Source organism: Mustela erminea, chromosome 6 (assembly GCF_009829155.1).
Source record: "Mustela erminea isolate mMusErm1 chromosome 6, mMusErm1.Pri, whole genome shotgun sequence".
Taxonomy (NCBI): domain Eukaryota; kingdom Metazoa; phylum Chordata; class Mammalia; order Carnivora; family Mustelidae; genus Mustela; species Mustela erminea.
The window spans coordinates 68,234,677-68,256,016 of record NC_045619.1 but is presented as its reverse complement, the minus strand read 5'-3'; the positions used below and the strand labels follow the sequence as shown (position 1 = coordinate 68,256,016).

The 21,340-nt window shown below is 40.5% G+C and overlaps 1 protein-coding gene across 10 annotated transcripts in view; it reads right to left on the bottom strand.

Moving 5' to 3' along the window:
• Positions 1-20,470, bottom strand: part of LMNTD1 (lamin tail domain containing 1) — a 488,007-nt gene extending 467,537 nt beyond the window's left edge. For all 10 annotated transcript variants that reach the window (XR_004286888.1, XR_004286887.1, XR_004286886.1 and 7 more), the window contains exon 1: positions 20,004-20,470. The gene's annotated coding sequence lies outside the window, so the exon portion shown is untranslated. The remainder of the gene's footprint in view (positions 1-20,003) is intronic.
• Positions 20,471-21,340: the final 870 nt, after the last annotated feature.

Below are 21,340 nucleotides of genomic sequence, written 5' to 3'. Positions count from 1 at the left end.
TGCAAATAATTTACTGTGTTCTTTACAGTACGTTTGCTGCATGTATTGAAGAGGAGATACGACATTGTGTGTGTGTGTGTGTGTGTGTGTGCGCGTATGTTTGTGTGTGGCCGTGGGGACATGGGGAGAAAGTCTGAATAGACCAATCCTACTCTTTCGTTTCTTTTTTCCTTTCTGAGTTTATCCAAATGTTGATTTGAGCCATTTGCCTAAGGAAAGACTAATAGACATAGGTGTATAAAAAATGCGTGTGTGTGTGGAAAATAGTAAGGTTGCCTGTAGAAAGAACAGCATGAAAGCCTTTTGTTGAAATCAGCTGAAGGTATCTACAGTGACTATTTAAAAAATATGATTACCTTTTAATTCTGACACAGTCCAAAACATTATAAGAGATAAAAGAAAGTTCAGACCAAGTTGGAAAAGGAAATGATGTAAATTAAACATGCCAACTCTGAGCATTGTCAGAGTTGCCGTGGTAGTTTCAAATCCGCATTGAGCATCCTGGCAGCCAGGACAATGAGCGCACATGAAGCTTTGTTACTGGAATAAAGAAATATCCTAGTTTCTCAGAAAGGGATCTCTTTGATTTAAAATTTAAAGAATATTTCTCATGTGAAGACATGAATGATACATACTATAATATAGTATAGGTTAACTTCAATTGGATTTCTATTGCTACTATCAAATGACTGTCAATGGCATATGACACTAAAGTATTGCTCAGAAGGCTCAGAACACCCTAGAAGGGTTAAGGTAAGTTCACCAAGCATCCAGCCTTCCTGTGCTCTAGGAAGAACACATTATGCTAAGTTACATTTAAGTGAATATGTTTTTTCCACTTGATTATGTCATGCCATGTAAACATAGTCAATGGAATGAAAGTTCATTGATTAGTTTGTTGCAGGAACATAGACACAAAGGCTCTGAAAGTTGGAGAGATTTTAAAGATCTCTTCTTAGTCCAATAATAAATTAGAGGAACTAATGTCATAAAAGTTACCTCTGATCATCTGTATAGGAACTTGGTTGGTACACCATGACGGACAATTGGGTCACTCTCTCACAAGTCCATTTGCTCCACTGTTGGAGATGGTGCTTTTTAATATAACTCTGAAAACTCCTGGACTGTAATTCCTACCATCTTTTAAAGTCTGTCCTCCACATCAACAGAGCAACCCTTCAAATAGCAGAGGACACTTTTGATTTGCCACTTCTGCCTCACCGTCCCTAAGCTAAACATTTTCAGTTTATGCTATTTGTCCTTACAAAATGTTGATAATATTACTTAAAAGTCATGTGACACCTTAGACTTTTCTCAGAGCTTTGTATACATGATCTCATTTTACCTTTATGATATATCTCCAAATGCTCTACAACCGGTATCTCACATATAAGAAAACCAGCTTGCCCAAAGATTATACCACTGGTTTATGCCAGAATATAAATTAGAAGCCTGATCTCTTCACATTCTTCCTATCTCTGAATTTAAATGAGCATTTATATAGACTGAACACTCATTAACCACAGTAAATACTTAAGACAATAAAAATTATGAAGTCATTTTACTAATATTAAGAAAATAATTAGCATGATACATTTATGGTAATTAATACTTAAAAAGTTACAAAATTTTTCCAAGTGGCAAGACTTTTATATGTGTATTTAGAACTTCGAGAAGATATATTAAGTATTTCTCTTCTGTTTCCAGCTAAAAATTTTGACCAACTATAGGTTTGAGTTCAGCTTAAATTTTCTGATCTATACTTCAGTCAGTTCAGATACTGTTTTCCTGCTGGTCTTTGAATATTCATCTTCATCCACTCATATTTGTTGAGTTCCTGGGCATCTGCTGCTTCTTCCTCTGTATTCTCAGCAAGGAATGTCAGAATTCAAACATTTTCCCTTAAACAACAACAACAAAAACTCACGGCACACATAAAACTTCACCTGTTGGCATAAAATCCTTGAGGCCTCAGAACTGAATAGAAGGCACTCAATTTAAATACACAGAAGCAGCAGTTGTTAATGGATATAAAGTATCAGCTTTAATTAAAATGTGCCTCCAATGGCATTTCAACAAAGTCAGATTTAAAGAAATTTCACTGTGCCAAGGAGGTGCTCTACTGAGCCCAAGTACACTGACAAATGGAGGGCCCTCCATGAGGGACACCTGGTAGATGAAGTGTGTACCAACGACAGAGCTCGGAGTGCGATAGAACATTGTTGTGACAGGGCAGGGGCAGGACTAGTGAGGCTCTCCACCTCTGTGGGAAATGGAGTGCAAGCCTTGGATGATGCAATAAGCGGGGACTCATAGAAGACTGGACTACTGGAAATATCAGCCTGACTACACAGTCTGTTTGAGTAGAATGATCCTTCTTTTTAGTTTCTTATTTCCTTTCTGAATGTCCATTTGAGCCATTTACCCAAGGGACAAACTAACGGACATAGATATATAGAAAAGATAAACTAGCAATTACGCCCTCTGGCTACAAAAAGGTCAATCATCAAAGAGGAGCAGACTGGGAAGCCATGTAAAAAATCAAGGTCAACCAGCTTCTCCTTGAGACCCAGCCACTAGCCAGGCCCAACTCCAATTTTTTAGTTTTGCAGGCAATGACCAGTTGTTGAGCACCAGCGATTCAAGTTCCCATGTTACAGAAATGCGTATGTGGTTCCATCATCTTACATCTTGTTGGGATTCTTAGGAAAGAATAACATTCCCTATACCCAGTCTTTGTTGTGTTTTTCTTTCTAGAAGCAATGGAATCATTGGCAGGAAGCAGGCTTTAGAGTTAAACAGTCTACTTTTAACCTAGGTTCTCCCACCCTTAAGGAGGAGGCTCTGTCTGGATTCTGATGTTTTCTTTTATTTAGAGAGACCTCAGCTGATATAACACTCCTGGCCTCTTCACCCCTTTACCACTCTGACTCAGGGAATGAGGAGCAAATTATTTGATTGGTAGATTTCAGAAGAGTTAGTAGGGTTTGCAGAGCTCAACCGTAGCCAGTCTCTCCTTCCTTGCACATACTTATGTCTTCTCTTCCGTGCTGGAAGTTTTATAAGGAGAGGCCCCACAGAGGAGATGTGTCCATCTGGCCTGGACTGATGGATAAGTCTGCTTATTTCTGAGCTGCATTATTAGGAAACCCACAGTTGCTGCGCTGCTAAGCCACATTATCCCTTCTAGCCTTAATCAGTAAGAAGTATGGTATTCTGATCTCCATCTGTCCTATTCCTTGTCTACCTTATAAGTGGCTTACAACTCAGAACTACTTTTTAACTGTGTTGACCTAGAAAATTATTTAGCTATACTTGTCATTATCCATTCATATTTGTCAAGTTCTTTTAGTATCTTCTGGTTCCTCTTTGGATGTTATCATTATTTTATTAACCTGGCTGGACTGTGAATGTAAAGTGCCTAGCGCAAAGCTTTGCATTCAATTAAAGTTTGCCTTCCCTTGCTATTATTTTGAGTTAATCATCCCTACATTTTTAAAAATTCCATCTTCCCTTTAACCTTCTCCAATAAATTATCTTCTATCTCTCCTCAGTCTTCAACAATTTCTTATTAAACCTTTCTGTCACCCTAAATCAACCTGAATTTTGTTCTTAAAATCCTAGGACCAGCCCTATCAACATCTTCTGGAATTTTCTTGGATATGGAAACTCTCAGGCCCCATCTCAAACTTAACTGAATCAGAAACTCTGGGGGTGGGGCCCAGCAAGTTGTGCTTTAACAAGCTGTCCAGATGATGCTGAGGCACATTCAAGTTTAAGAACCAGATATTACTCCATTTCTGCTCAGTTCCATGGCTTGTCTCTGTCTGGTTACTTCTCTTTTTTGCTTTAATCTCCTTTGCAATTACCAACTAACCATTTTGTTTGATTATCATTATCAATTGTTTCATACCTGAAAGCCCCCATCTCCATCCAAAAAGGGAAACAGAAGTTAATGATTGTCCTTAAATGATTTAAAAGAAGTATCTACAAGTCTCTTACACATATTTTTTGTTCATTCCTAATTATTATATCTGATTTATTGAAAAGCCAGGCAACTCAGTATGTTTTAGTTTACCAGGTGTTCATTTTCACAGCCATTGTATAACATAAACCCACTCACAAATCTGTAAATCTTTGCTCTGTGTTTTGTCTTTAATAGGTAAACAGAAAAATCTTGTATCACAGGAAACTACAGGTAGCACTGAAAAAAAAATTGGTTTTCACATTACTGGTTTCCCAACAATGTGAAAAGCATCAAGCAATTCAATTATCCTAAAATTGCCATCCAATTTGTTTCTCTGTGGGAGAGCTAGTATTCTTACTTCATGAAGACCAGGAAATTATCTGCTTTTTGGAATATGTGAGTCTTTTCCTTCCTATTTTTGCTGAATCTCTGAAAGAATATTTAGGGGCACCAGAGATGGGGGAAGGGTGGGGAACAGGGGGAAAGGGAAGAGGTAAAATGGGAGCTGACAAAAAAGGTGTTTTTCATTTCAAATAACCCCAAATATCACTATTAGTTAAATATACTTTGAAATTATCCTTTCGCAAATTTAACCTAATGCTTAGGTCCTTCAAGTAATTGATTGGTTCAGGTAATTATTAATTTCCCTCCCAGCAGTCCCAAATGCTAATGCAATTAGTTTTCACTCAACAAAATCTGTAGACATGCATGATTTTTATAATAAATTAGTACTAATGTGTAACATTTTGAGGAAATGTCATTCTCCTGCCATTCATTATGAGACATTCTGGGGGAAGCAAGTCATTCACTTAAACCGTAATGAAAAGCATTTAGTATTTATTAGTGTGTAGGAGGCTTTTCTCAAGGGAGTATTTCACAGCTATTATTCATTCAATCTCGGTTTCCCTAGGAGGGAGGGAAAGAGAGCCCACGGATCCAAAGTCAATGAGTTAAGTCATTGTTCAGCTCCATTCCAAAGGACTACTCTGTTTCAACCCCAGGTTCAAGTTAAGATTCTGTGGCTCAGGATTTTCTTTGTGATCTAGTCCCATTGGCAACAGCTCAGACATCACTTGTCTGTTCTCTGATCACCTTCCTGGGAGGGCCCTGAGATGTACCCATGGAACAAGAAACCTTCATAAGGAACAAGGGCCTTCCTAGGTAGCAGACATTCCTAGAGTTCCATCTTCAGATTTCTTCTGAGATCCCCACAGTACCCAACACGGCCAGATGTTCTTATTTTCAGTACTCCAAGATCTTCTCAGTTTACCTTATTCTTTCAGACATGTCTATTCTTACCAGCTCATATTGAACTCACTCCATTGCTTGGCTTCCAGGAGGCATACCATGCACTAACTGTGCCTTCCTTGCTTCTGTCAAGGATTCTGATTCCTTCCTCTCCCAAATGGTCAAAAGTGATCTTCCACCAGGTGCTTTCTCTAGGCCTCTTTAATCTCTTCCTTGACTTCATCAACTTCCACATTTTAAACTATTGCTTCTTCTGGATCGTTCCCAAAATCTAAATTCCAACTGCCACTGGACATTTCTACCTTGGATCTTTTAGACATAGGGTTGAAAACTATTTCCAGTAAGGTTAGATAGTAAATATGTCAGTCTCTGCAGGCCATTTGGTCTCTGTTATGACTACTAAACTCTGCTGTTGTAATATGAAAGCATCCACAACACATAAATGAATATGACTCTGTTTCAATAAAACTTTGTTTATGGACACTGATATTTGAATTTCATATAATTTAATGTTTTAAAAAATATTAGTCTTTGGGTTTAAAAAAATTAAAGATGGAAAAGTCATTCTCCACTCTTAAAAAGACAGGCAGTAGGCTGGATTTGGCCCTCTGGCTGTAGTTTGGTGACCTCTGGTTTTTTTGTTTTTTTGTTTTTTAAGATTTTATTTATTTGACAGAGAGAGAGATCACAAATAGGCAGAGAGAGGAAGGGAAGCAGACTCCCTGCCCAGCAGAGAGCCCAATGTGGGGCTCGATCCCAGGACCCTGGGATCATGACCTGAGCTGAAGGCAGAGGCCTTAACCCACTGAGCCACCCAGGCACCCCGGTGACCTTTGTTTTAGATGTATTCCCATCTAGTCACATATTCCTAGGCACATAATCCTCAGTCATTTACTACTCCTTCCCCTTATGATGGTGTTTTCTCTTTAAGCTCGTCTTTACTTTTATTTGAAAATAAAGAGTTGTATGCCGCGTAATATCCTTTAGGTACAGACTCCCTTCAGGAGAACAAGCATGGATACAGCATTCTTATTTCAGAAAAGGAAGTTGAGGCCCAGCTTGGATTGTCATTGAGTTAAGTAGTACTAAAACCACCATCAGAACTCAATTCTCCAGACTTTTTGGACCACACCTCTACATAAATTGTCACATAGCAGTCAATCGCCTATAATGTGTGGCTAATATCTTTCAATACAGAAAGAAATAGAAAACTTCTCAAGGTTCTTTTCAGATCTCTAATCCATACTATATTACACCCTGCTCCTCCATAAGCATGTTCTTTCATTTCTTTTTCTTTCTTTCTTTTTTTTTTTGGTCATTCTGATGGCTCATTATGATGCTTCTACCCAGCTGAGTCAGGCAGGAACTGGTTAGAAGAGGGACAGAAATGTTTACTAAGCAATATTCCACCAATGTTAGTGTAAGTTGAAGTAGAAAATTTCGTAAGTGTAGTGAAGATCTAGATAACAACTAACATTATTTTGGTACCAGCAGAAAGAGTTAAAGCTCAGTATTGTATTAAAAAACAAAACAAAACAAAACAAAAAACCCCAAGATGCATTTGCTATTATTAGGAACAGAGAACGGATGATGTTCCTATGGCTAATGCCTATTTTATCCTCTTCCATGTATTTTCCCAGAACTCACTTGGGATTCTGAGATCTACTAAGAATATTATAATATTTACTAAGTTTTTACAAGTTTCATGAGATTGTAGATTCTTCTGTAAGAAGAATCTACCTCTTCAATTTTAGGATTGAAAGAAATGAATTCACCTTTAACATCACTTAGAGGCCACGTACTTGTTTTTTTAGCCATAGGCCAGTTTGGCACTATTTAACTTTTATATTTTCTATTATCTTGTTAATATCTATTCTGATGGAAGAACTTTACAAAAAGCAAACCTAAATTATAAATGTTATTTTTGCTTTGGGAGGAAAACAGGGCAAATCAACAAATATACAAACAAAAATATTTAGCAAAGAAGCACCATTAGGTATAATACCAATTGTGGGTATAAAAAATAAACCATGAACAGGCATGTGTGATTCTACCCTCAATCCGATTCTTTTTTTTTTTTTTTTTTTTTTGGAAATTTGATGATGTTAACCTTGCTTTATTCCTTTTTTTCATTATGATATTATAGAGTGACCCCTGAAGATTCTTGTTTCTTAGGAGTACGTTTGATCATAAGCTGAAATTGGCCCAAGTTATCACAGGATACTATGAAAAATTACCACAGGATTATCACAGGATACTATATCAAAGAAATGTGCTTCTGAAATGGGTATTCTTTTACTTATTTTCCTTTAGTAGATATAATGAAGGCCAGAACGCATTACCCCTTTCAAATGAATATTCTCTGGAAAATATATCTGCTTTTGGTAAACAGATTTTATTTCTGATTGGAAGATTAAATTAGCCTTGTTAATTTAATGTATAGAGAAACTCATTATCAGAATCAAAGGAAAACAACTGAAAATATCTAGAGCTTTGTTTTCTGAAGAAAATTACTTCTTGCTTATATAGTTTGATTATTCTCTATACTGAGGGAAAATACTTTACAAAAAACATCTTGTAAAATACTTTCTGCAGTAGTATTATAGAGTAGGCTAAAGCTGCTGTAAGAAAGAAAACCCCCAAATTCAGTGGTTCCAAGAACAATGAAGTTTATTTGTCTCCCAGTTAACAGCACAAGATAAGCATTCCAGCTTGGTGGGCAACTCTGCTCCAGTCAACTGCTGGAGGCCCAGGCTGGCAGCAGCTCTGCCATCAACTGTTGGCTTGCAGGGTTCTGGTTGTCACCATCCCAGCTGGCTAAATAGGGGAAAGCAAGGGAGTCTCCAGCCAGGGATATCTTCTTAAACAGATAAGGTAGAAGTTCCTTACGTATCTTGTACTCCTATTCCATCCTCAAGTATTCAGTCCCATAGCCACAAGGTGTTGCAAGGGAGATTGGGAAATATGGTCTCTCCATGTACCCAGATGAAGGAAGAACAGAAGGAGCAGGCAACTGCAGTCTCCATATACTGATTGTTAAAAATTATAAAACACCAGTAATGTACACTGCAAGGTTCCCAGAATGTTATACAAACACAAAAGAATATAACACGTTATTTTTTTCTATTATGAGAATATTCAACAAGGTAAAAAACCAAGGCAAGTCTCTTTGATTTTATGTTAACACATCAAAAAGATTTTTTGTTATCAAACACACAGAGGAAATACCCAAGCTAAAATAAGTCATGTTCTAAAAGCTGGGAATTCATTTTCTCATAGAAACAATGTTCTAAAAATGGCCAGGTTCCAAAATTATTTCAAAAGGGCTCATTTACCTCCTGTGGTCTATGTGCAATGAAAAGTAGTAGAAGACAATACTGTCCTGCAGCATTCAAAATGGAACTATTAGCTAGAAATAATTTTTTTTAATATTTTTAATAAGGAAATTAAGTTTAAGTACAAAAGGATGTGGTAGAGAATGGGAAATGGGAAATGAATCCTTTCATGTAAAGCCAAAGTGAACTTTCACAATAGTATTCTGACAGTGGCTCTTTAGGTTGATTTTTCCTCCTTCAAGGTTTATTGCAAACAAAATGAATGTGCTTATCAGCCATGCATTACAGCTAGATTTCTGGATCAAAATGGAAGAGAGAAAGTACTAAACTCAAGTGTAGGGGGAGGGGGAAAAATTCTCAGGGAAGTCAGGGAAGGGAGGAAAAGTCTCACGTGCTCATCTCTACATCTACAAGGATATATCAAGAAAGATAAGCAGAGGAAAAGACAAAATTGAGGTTGGGAAAAGAAATAAGACAGACATATGCAGGATCTCTCGGGGGAAGAATGAGAACTGGGGATTGAGTTTTCTCTGCACCACTAGGAATTTACTTACTGCAGAGAAGGTCTCAAGTTGAGAGGCAGCAAACAAGCAACAATGCGTAAAGAAAGAATGTTAATAGGCTGAGAGGAATTTAGGAAGTAACTGACTTCTGTTTTATTTTTCTTTAATCAGCACAAGGAAAGTTCATGATATAAAATTAAGAAAATGAAAACCTATCAAAATGCAAGTCAGAAGAATCTTCATGGCAGAAAAGACACATCTGAACAGGGTCCCTACAAATACATCCAGTGTAAGCTTCTTTCCACCTTTCGGGTACACATTTGTTTTTTCTAGCTCTTCTATTCCAGTATAACTTAATAGTTCCCCTACTGCTTCTAACATGACCTCTGAAGATGCTTGATGTTAAGTAAAAAGGCAATTTCAGGCAGCTTGATCTGGGGGGTCAGTCCTGTATTTCAAATGCAGTGGAGGACTGTTCTCTGTGAGTGTGACTGCTCATAGCCCATTGATTGCAGAACTCACCAAGAGAAACTCGTTTCTCTCACTTGACAACTGCACGTACTATAATCAGAAAGACATGACTTTGGGCTCCTTTAAAAAGCCCAAGCCTTGAATTGCTTTTGAAGCACTATTTGGTCTCACAGTGGCACCAGCAACAATGAACCATCGCCATGGGCATCAGGAGCCCAGCCTTTAAAGCCTGAACACGGTACAAAGATTTCTTTAACTTCTGAAAATGAAAGCACCCTTTGAAGAAAAACAAATTCTCAAATTGGCTGCAAACTATTTAATCAAATGTTTTGGGGGGTTTCAGAGAATACTAATATAATCCTAAACATGTTGGCACAATTTTGCTTACAAATTTCTTATTCTAGCTTGTTGCTGTGTTAACTACTTTACAGAGAGATAAAAGTTGATGAAACAAGGGATAGAAATGATGTGAGGTTTCAATACAAATGTTTGTTTGTATTCTGTCTGGAGTCTTAACTTTGAGCCTAATTAGTTGCATTATCTTGAACAGGTCCCTAGACATCTCTGGATTTGGTTCCTCAACTGGAAATTGAAGGGATTGGATGAGATGAGCCCTAAAATCCCTTCCAGCTCGACAGGCTATAATTCAGGTTTTTTCAGCTTCAGTTGTGCCATAACAGGGAACTTTATTGGCAGTCTTGAATTACTTAAAGACAGAGCATACTGCTTCAGGCCTATGCAATACTGCTCTGAACAGACGCCTCACAGCTGCTGGGCTTCCTCCTGCTGGAGGCTGCTTGTATGGGGTGAAACTGTGAAGTTCTGTGCCCAGCTCTAAAGAGTTTTAAAGCTGCCACGTGACTCTTAAGATTTCCCTATACAACCTGGCTATCCAAAGCCAATTTTACAAAGCAAAAAAAAAACAGGCATTCACAGTCAACATCAAGAAAAGCCTTCTGCTCAGTCCCTGCCTTGGCACACAGAATTCTCATTCACAATAATAATGTCAAGTCTGGGCTCAGACTTTAAGTAAAAGACTTATTTTAAAAAAGAAAAGCTATTTCAGAGGTCTGGTTTTCCAGTATTTTCATGGGCAGTAGTAAGTTCTGAGTGAGGATGTTTAATCAGCAGAATGGACCAAAACCAAGCAAACGAGTATAGGAAAAAAACTTTTCTTTCTAATATTCACCCACCTGGGGGCTAAGAACTACTTTCTCTCAATCTTAGAAATTTGAATTTTAATCATTCATGTGAATTCTGCACTATCTTTAAAATATATCCTAAGGATGTCCTTGAGCACTCATTGGAAAATAATTATGTGAAAATACTTCTTCCTCCAAATCACCACTTCATCCTTTCCCAACTTCAGCCTACTAGAAAAACAGTAATTAAAATCATCTGCCTTTAATGACAATATCATCGTCATTAGTCCCCAAGGTCCTTAAACCAAGGTCACCCTTGGTTTCCTTTTTCTACACAGCATCCTGATATGGGTGTTGATTGCCAAGGTCTGGAATTTTAACTCCCATACTTCATTTTGTCTTGCTTGTTTTGCTTTTTTTCCTTGATTTTTTTTCTAACAACCCCTCATTTGCTCTTGTATAAAATGACCAGGCAGGACTAGGAGCCCTTACCTACAAAGACCCCCACAGTACAATCATGATTATTCTTTTATACACGAGAATGGAGACTGACATGCTACTCCACCTTTGATTAATTTCTGAAATTTGTATTCTAGTACATAGTTTTTGTTTTAACCAATACTTCCTTAGGGAATATAAAGTGCTAAAATTAAAACACACAAAAAATATCTCTGCCCTGAGGAGAAGAAAAAGATTTCCTTTTCCTGATTTACTCTCTGAAACTACCCAAATCTGAATTGATTATCTACTTCCGTCAAGAATCACTAGAGTATTGTGCAGTTTTTCTTCAGTTTGACACGCTGTCATGACCCCTATTAGTACACAGACTTCCCAGTTTTCAAGGCAACAAGTAACATGAGGCTATTTCTTCTTAGAGTATCCACTCTCTGTTCATTTATTTGTTATAAAGCTCTATTAGTTCATAGACCTCATAGAATAATGACTTTTTTGAAAACCAATGCTCACAAATTGACATATAAATTGAATGCTGAGTGAAGTCACAGAATAACGTAAAAAATATAAAATAGAATTATATTCACTTGCTATTACATACTGGTACAAATCTATTTTAAAGCCTTACCTAAAATTTTTTTCTGGATTTTTTTAGTTGGATTTTGAACTGCTATTTGGGTCATTATTAGAAACAGAAGCAAGCCTATTCTGCCATATCTCCTCTCTTTCAATGGCATCAATTATTTAGGATTCATATATTCAGAATGCTAGATCTACATGTGACATTGGAGGTAATTTTGTAAGCCCTTGGTATAAGAACGCAATCCCACCTGGAAATGCAGCCCTCTTGTAAGAAATACACATGGGGGGTGCACAGGGAACAGAAGAGGGAAAGGGTACTCCCACTAGGCAGCCAGATCTATCAGTCAATCATGGGGTTCCAAAAAATCACTGGCAGATCATACTTCCATTTTATAGAGATCCTGGAAAGCAAAAGGACTTTCTAGGGTCACAAAGCTGATTTAAGCAGCAACAATGAGCACTCACTGGGTCATTTCCTAGGATGGTCCTTTACCCAATAAAAGATACACACGACCAGGAATGTCCTTTAAAATGCACATAGTTACTTTAGTCATGGTCATCTGTGTGTTACTTTCCCAATTTATTTATTGACCTGGAAGCTTATTAATCCTTCTAAAAAAGAGATGAACTTCTTTTGCTAGATGAACCATCTATGATGAGGAGTCTTTGATACTGTTGGGCCTGCCCACTCCTCACCTCCCCAACCATCATCCTCAGCACAGATGAGAGGAACTTGCTTAACCCAGACCTCACTTTGTGATCTTTTCACTTTGAACTTGTACCAATTCTACACTTCACTCTCTCAGCTATTTTTGGTTCTTGCCCTACTCTGTAACTATATACCGTATGGGTGGAGACTACAGATTTTTGGAGCCCCACTTACTGGGTTTGAATCCCAGCTCTGCTACTATCTAATAACGAAATCTTGGGGAATATACTTAATCTCCCTCTCTGCTTTGACTTCCTAATCTGTGAAACGGGTCAAATAATAGTGTCTACCTGATAAACTTCTTATATTAAAAAAGTTAATGTATGAGAAGCACTTAGAACAATGCCTGGCACAGGGTATATTGAATGGAAAATTATAATTATTGGATTTGCCCTAAGGATCTTCTCACCTAACAGCCTGCAGATAATAACAACATGCTATTCTAAATAATAACTCTTCTTGTGCTACTACTATTACCCTCTCCTCTCTCACCTCTTATTTGTTTTAAATAAGAAAACTAAAGTCTGAGATCTTGAATAATGTGCCCATGGTCACCCAGGTAGTAAAAAGCAGAGTCAGGACTTGAACCAAGATCTGTCTTAGCATCTTTCCAAATCTCTGAGAAAAGGGCCTTAGAGTTCTAAAATTTTTTTATAAGTAGGTAGACTTACCTCCCATACAGGTCAGGAAGACTGGGATCTCCACAGGGAAGGAAAGGCATTGTCAGACATGAGATGAGGATACCATCAGTGTCTGAGCCAGGCTCACGCCTATACCCTATACCACTTCCACTATACCACACAGCACTCATGTGGACTATACTGTCAGAAGCCACCCCTAATCCATTGCTTATTTGAGTACAATATTAGGGAATATTGTTCTGATTCAAGTCAAAGTGGTAGTATTTTCAATTTCAATATCAGAAGTTTCTGAAATCATTTATTTCTACTCCAGCTTTAGGGTACAGCGAACATCTCTTCCTTTCCAGATGAGGGAAAAAAAAAAATATATATATATATATATATGATTTTCCTCTCTTCCTTCAGAGCCTGAGGTAACCAGTATCTTGCCACTCCTGCCCCAAACCACCTATTCGCAGGTGTCAACATTTCTTCCGTTAGTCTTAAATGGTATCTTCCTCGGAAGATCTGGGGATGAAGGGCCAGGAGAGGGAAGAGAAGGAAAGTCCTTGAGTTTGCTAGAGGAACAGTACACACTGCCTTGTCCCTGCTCCTGTAGCACATGCCCACTCCTAGGTCTCCTCTGGAGCTGTCCACCTTCTTTACTCCTGCACTGCATCCCAGAGCCTTCACTGAGAAGCTCCCAGAAGAGCCTCTGGGTGCTCCCCCAAAATGCAAGTGATTCAGCTACATGGCCCATTTTTCCACCCATAGTACCCATGTTGTGCTTGGCTTATTGGGCTAAATCTAGGAAAGGGAAGAGCATGGGAAGGATTTTTTTTTGCTCTATTCCCTCTTCCCACACCCATCATCATATTAAGCTGTCAAACTATTAAAAAAGGTCAGAAAAGCTAAAGTTGAATGTTTTTATATAAAGAATGGTAGAAAAGTTGTTTGAAGAAAGGCAAGTAGGGCTCTGGAGGAGGCCAAGGGAGACAGAAATCCTGGCGAACAGCAACGGGACTGACAGAGGAACGATAAGCAGGCAAGTATGTTTCTAGGATGAGCTGAAGAAAAGAAAGGGCAAGACAAGCAAGTTGGCCTCAGGTATAAGCCTTAACCCAAGAGGTCCCTAGTGCCATTCCAGGCTCTCTGGATTGATCCTAAATTTTCTTAACACCCTTAGTTCCTTCCCTGCTGGGCACCTTGCCTCAGTCCCTGAAGCCATCACCAGCTACCACTGCCTGGCACAAAGGGTAGGTGAGAGGAGAGAAAAGGAGATATGTTCCTTCCATCCCTACTTGTACTCTGAAAGTTTTTCCTTTAGAAACAGGTCATACATACAAGGTTTGGCCTCTGTAGTGCTGTTAGTAGTATGCTTCAGTTGTTACTAAGGGTCTTGCTGGGTCTCTAACCTATATATGATGTGCAGTGGATGTTGTTGGTACCCTCTCCAGATCCCCTTCTTGGACTGGTGCCTGCATCTCTATCTGCCATGACAGTTGGTTGAAAACTGCAGCTGTCCTCCTCTCAGAGATTACCTTTGCCTTTGGGGGAACAGAAGGTGTCTTGCCTTGAGGGTTACCACCAACCCTCACCCAATGAGTGACTGACAATGGGAATGCAAAAGGCCAGCCTCCTTGACCCAAGGGACCAATTGTGCAGTGCAATTTCTGCTTTAGAATTGCCCACAGAATCAGGCTGAAGCTGCTCTCCTGCTGAGATGCTGTCATTACTTAGCTTTATTCCCTCTAAATGCTACCTCCCTTCACCTTCTCCTGAGGCATGCTCCCAATAAGTCACCTGCACCAGAATCCCTGAATCAGGCTCCACTTTAAGTCTGAGGGAACCTTACCTCAGACTTATATTCATTCCACATGTTTATTAGAGGTCCTTTACAGTCACTAGAGTAATACATCTACCAAAAATGAAACAAGGAGCAACTTAACAGGACCCTAAACCAAATTTAGACACATAACCCAACTTGATTTATAAGATTCCTAGGCCTATATCTAACCCTGCTCTCTTGCAGACACTAACAAACTACATTTTTAAAAATCCAAAATGAAGACTTATTCATACTCTTCTTACCACAGAACATGAGTTAATATACTTATTTTAAAAATTAGCTATATATCATTATGTACCATTAACCAATACAGTTGTTGCAATTTTTAAAATGTGGCTGGTTGATTCTAAATTATTTTGTAATAATTATTCTTCCTATGATCATATAAATCTTACATTTTTAATCACTTTCTGGGTTTTTTTTTCCTCCCATGAACTATAAATTCTGTGATTGTGAATGACTATGTCCCTGATAAGCATGTTCTCATTAATCCAGCAGCGTTATAAAACAGATCAAATTTCCAGCTTGCAATTAATAAACATATAGTTAAATGCATGAAGGGAAAGCAAAAGATAATTTAATCTTTCTGCTATGATTTAGAAGTCATTTCAGGGTCATCCCTATAAGCCTCAATTATAGTATTGCAGAAATAAAGGGAGATTGGTAAATAGCATTCAGGTTGGAAGAATGCCAGACGGACCAAATTTTACTTCCTGTATTTACAAAAATGCAACTTTGTAACAAGAGGTACCACATTCTCTGTTTTCCCCCAATATACTGATCCTAGTATAGCCTCTTATAGAGAGTCCCCTATAATTAATCTGAGCTGATTAAATCCATTCTTCCAGTCTGTAATAAAAAAAAATAAAGACTTTATCATTTTCATGGCATTATCCTCTCAAAAAAGTTCTACCTAAACAGGACCCAATCATCTTTAAATTCTGTTTCTGAATATATTTGCAGGTATTCCTTTTGAGAGCCTGTTGCAGTTCCCATTTACAGTTTATGCTGTATTTTCATTCCATACTGTACTTTGGTTAACAAAATATATCACCCTCTTATCCCATCAGACTGTTGGAGGGTCTTTTAAGGAGTAGTTTATGAGTTGGTAACCAATTTTTTTTTTTTTTTAAGAAGAAACCATCATGACATTAAAAATTCCTGAAGATCTGAGAACTGTGCTCTGTTTCTAAAAAGTCCTTTTATATTTGTCAAATAAATCACAATATTTATAGATCTTTATCTTGTTTCAGTATGCATACAAGATATTCATTAGGAATGAAAAAGAATACCTTATTTATTTGCTTTCCACATACATCTACTGAAGAGATGACTTTTTTCCTTTTCCTTTCAAAGTTATCAGTAACAGTAACTAAATGAAGGCTAAATAAATGACCCCATCTGTACTACCCATCTGGTAGTCTTTTTTTTTTTTTAAGATTTTATTTATTTATTTGACAGAGAGAGATCACAAGTAGGCAGAGAGGCAGGCAGAGAGAGAGAGGAGGAAGCAGGCTCCCTGCTGAGCAGACAGCCCCATGCGGGACTCAATCCCAGGACCCTGAGATCATTACCCGAGCCGAAGGCAGCGGCTTAACCCACTGAGCCACCCAGGCGCCCCCCATCTGGTAGTCTTGATGTCACAAGATTGAAGCTGTGACTCCATCTATCACAGCTATATTCCAGGCAATAATACGGCTTGGGTCAGCCCTGCTAACACCCTACCACCAGATACACAAATAAGGAATCCTATACAACACCTCTCAACCACATACTGTGGCCTATACTTAGTAACCCCCATACGCAAGGAAAGTTATGAAATGAAATTTTTCACTAGGCATGAAATCAGATTTCTATTACTAAGAGAGAAGGGAAGAAAGGAAATAGGACAGGCAACTAGCATTATCTGCCTCATTTTCTTTTTTAGCATATGTTTCCTCAGATGAATTATGAGGTCATAGAAGGCTGAAATTATGTCATATTAATTTTTGTAATCCCAGAACCTAGCACAATACCATAGTTTATTGTTTTTTTTTAATATTTATTAGTTAAAGACTAGATCAAAGACAAGTATGACAGGTGAGTAAGTGGCATTAGTTTGTTCCATTTATATTGTCACTCATTCACTTAATTATTATTTCGACTAATATTAATTGAGCTCCCAGTCTGAGCCAGGTCTTCTATTAAGCAGTGATATTTACAGTGATAAACACAACATAGTCCCTGGCTTTATGAAGCAAGTGGAGGTAAGGTCAGAGGAGGATGGGGATGGCTCTAAAAGTAACAGGCAATTTCAAGGTTACGGGGTAAGAGAATGAGAAGTGGTCCCGAGACACTGTTTGAGAGGTAATGAAGTTGTAAGTAGTCTGGGTGAGCACAGAGTGGTGAAAGAAGTAGAGAAAAAGAAGGAAAGATAGAGGGTTAGGTATGTTATAATCATAAGTCTGTAATTTATCTCTGCCAATACACATACCTATTTCTTGTGAGAAAATGTTTGTTTCTCCCTTAGACTTTCTCATGAAAGAATTTCCCAACACTTTGCTCTTGATAAATCTATCCCATTGATAAGCTTCTTGGCTGGCCTGAACTGTAGTCACAACTGTGTTCCATGGACCTTCTCCAAGCATGAAGAAACTGTCTTCCCAGCATCCCATCTTACAGGATGTTCCCTGGTGGACCAGTTTGGGAAATTTGGTCTAGACACGTATTTCTCAAACTTGGCAATATGACTCCACTGGATACGCTGGGGATTTCCAGAAAAAGAGGCTGATCCCCAGAAACTGCACAGGTGAACCTAGTCTTCTTAGTGTGTTAACACCTTGGATTTCAGTTCTATGAGTCAGCAGATGGGTATAGATTTAGTGGAACTAACAGCACACCACTTCAGCAATCTTGCAGTCAAATAAGTTGTCCCTATGACGATTTGACTAGTAATTAAAACACTGTCATCTCTTCCCAGAAGTAATCCAACTCAGTTCAGTTTGTAACATATACATATACAGCTAGAAATGCACCTATATCAATTTCGATTTTCTTTGCCTACGTTGGAGAAAAAGATAGGCCCTAACCATGAAGCAGAGATCACAAGAAGAGAGATCTAAAGATGATATGCTATTGGCCTTAAAGATGGAGGAAGAGGCCACAAGCCAAGGAAAGCATGTAGCATAGAAGACAGAAAAAGCAGAGATGGATTCTCCCCCAGAGGCTCCAGATGGGACACAGCCCACACTTTGATTTTAGAATTTCTGACTTCCAGAACTGTAAAATCACACATTCTTAGTTCTAGCTACCAAGGCTGTGGTAACTTTTTACAGTTAGCAATGGGAAAGTAATACCGATAGTAATATACCTCCAGTTGCTATCCCTCTACCCCCTCATTCCCACAGCTCTCTATATTAAGACTCTCTTGGGATTCTCCTCTTCTCAATCTATCTTCTCAAACAGTTTTCCTGAAAATCAAATCCGATTATGTCACAGGGCTTGAAATACATGAATACTCACTAATTCTAGTTAGGCTACTTCTGAGAATATAATTAGAAACCAGAAATAAGGGTTGTTTACAAATCCTGTCAAGGACATTTGGTGTGATCTCAGGAAGGCTTAACAGAGATGTGATTACAGCTAAGAAAGCTGAAAACAAATTGCACTATACACTGGAGAAAGAATGCATTAACCACGGGGGGTTGAGGCAGAGAAGAGATTTTTCTGGGTTTATTCAGGACTGGACAGAGGTAAATTGACTGACTTTGGCAGCCATCAGGAAGACACATTCTGGTTTGGAGGTGGGGATACCTTACCAGGTACCTGGATCCTAGTAAGTGCTTATCCTAAACAGAGGTCATGGGTATACTATCATAGTAAATTTCATCCTGATTTAAATTCTAGTCATGAAAACTGGTTGCCATAAGTCAGTCCACTGTTCACCTCTGGACACACGATAAAACTGAGGTCAAGACCCTTCCTACTGGTGACCAACCGAATCTAGTAGATTGAGGTTCTTCCTCTTCCCACTGTTTCCTCAGAAAGTTAAAGGATATGTTCTTCTGTAAGATCCTGAATCCTAGTTTAACAATAGCCACACTCCTGCCAGCCATCACTCAAGACCTGTTTGAGGGTCCCTATTTCAAGACCTCCACAGAAGAGGGATGACTATCAACAACAACAGCAACAGCAACGAAAAAAGGGAGGAAAGTTCTAAGAAGGAAGGGGAGGTCAAAATTGGCAAATGCCACAAAGGGCATGACAAAATGGGGATTAAATTTTTCCATTAGATTTGGCAATTAGGTGGGTGACTGATGTTGTTCAGTGGAGTGAAAGGTTGACAAGGGAATGAGTGCTCAGGCAATGTTAACATTAAGGCTGGAAAAGTCCTCTGAGAAGAGGGATCCATGCCCTACAGAATCACCTTAAATAAAATTCCCCTCAGGTTTTGCATTTGAATCATAGAGAACTCTTCTTGTCCCCAAATCCTCCAAACCTTAATCAGCCACCTTTGAGTCCTACTATTCCACTCTCTCTTCTCAGTTCACCTCGAACTTAAAGGAACTAATGAGCTGTGCAATAACTAAAGGTCAAAAAACAAGAGGAAGAAACAAAGGGCCCACAAACACAAACTCAAATAAAAACAAATCAGGCCCTCAGTAAGCTGAGCTGTAACAAGTTGTGCTTCAAATTTACTATCCCTGTTTTGATTAAAAACAAAACAAAACAAAGCAAAAAAAAAAAAAAAAAAAACCAGTGTCTGGAGAATTAAAAGGGGTATTTTGTAATGGGGTTTTTTTCTGTGTGTTTTTTCGTTTTTGTTTTGTTTTTGCTTTTTTTTTTTTTTTTGTATCTCATCCATTATCATCACTCCATCTCCCCCCAAATTAATAGCTGTTGCTGTGTGTGAGCACAAGCCCGGACCAAAAAACCAATTTTGTCCAGTGGCTAGAGTCATTGCGTTCCATTAAAAAAAAAAAAAAAAAAAAAAAAAAAGGTGTAATAGGGAGAACAACATACATATCTGCATTTTCGGATGAAAGCCCTGGTTTTCTTCCTCGACTGCTCGCTGTATTTAATGGGGGGGAGGGGAGGACAATTTTCTGAATCTGAGCCCATTTCTTTCTAAACTTGGTTACTCACGTCTGATTCATTCGCTGTGTGTTTCCTCTCCTGTCTCTGTCACTGCCTGCTGCTGAGAAGGGGGTCGCTGAATCACTGCCACTCCAGATGAAAAGCAATTCAAACCCAGTTCTTGGGGGATGGAAGGGCTTATTTTTCTTTCCTTCTTTTCCTTTCTTAAGCGTCTGCAGAAAAAAGCCGCCTACTTTCCGGGATGACCGTGGAGGGCAGTTTTACAAGTCTCACCCCGGGCTATGGAAGACTGGGCTCCGGTGAGAGTCAGTCGGGAGGCACCGGTCACCTCACCATTTCGGGCTTTCCGGTCCACAGGCCTCGGCGGTCTGGGGCGGGTGCCGGAACGCGCGGCGGCGGGGCCGTGCTAGGGGCTCCGAGGGGAGCTCGGCCCCGTGGGCTCGAGCGGCCCGGCCCGTTCCCCGCCGCTTTAAAAGCTCCCACAATGCAGCGCTGGCGTCCCAGTTCCGTTACAATGTCTCTCAGGGCGCCGGCGAACCGGCGAGACGCGGGCAGGGAAGCCGGGGAGCCGCGGCTGTAACCCGAGCGCCCGGCCGAGGGGGGCGCCCCCGCGCCGCTCCTCTCGCGCGCTCTGCCCGCGGCCCGGCGAAGGGGCGGAGCCGCCCGGCCGCCCGAGCCCGGCCCGGCCCCCCAGTCCGGCCCCCAGCCCAGAGGCACCGTCCGCGGGAGCGAGCCGGCCGCCAACTCCGCCGTCCTGCGCAGCGCCCGCCGCCGCACTCCTCGCTGAGCCTCGCTGGACCGCCCGCGGCAGCGGCGGCGGCGCTGGGGGCGGCTCCTGCGGGCGGCGCGGCCCCTGCCCGCACGCTAGCACCCCGCGGCAGCCCCACCGGGGGGCGGCCACACTCACCTAGCGCCGGCCGGGAGGTGCGCGGAGAGGGCGCGCCGGGAGCCAGGGCCTCCCGCCAGTGCGGGGCGCGGGGCCCGCCGAGTGCGGCGGAGGCAGGCGCGCCGGGCGGTGCGGCCAGGACAGGCGCTGGGCGGCCGCCGAGCTCCGGACGCCGGCACGTCCCCAGCGCCCCGGCCGGCTCCGCCGGGCGGCCTGCGGGGGCGGCGCAGTTGCGAAACTGAGTAAGTATTAACTTTACTCGGCCGCCGCGATTTCTGGGCAGCGCCTGCGACCCCTCCCTCCTCCTCCTGGAGCCTGCGGGCTCCCCCTTCCCCGCCCCCTCGCCCCTGTGTCTACACCTTGGGTTTCTTCGCCGGTTCTGCCCTGCGGCCGCGGGCTCCCTGTTCCTCCGGTTCACCTTTCTCCCTGTTGTGTTCGCCTTTGCGCGTTCTCCCCGCCGCACACACGCGCTTCGGATTGAGAAGTGCAGGCTTGTGCC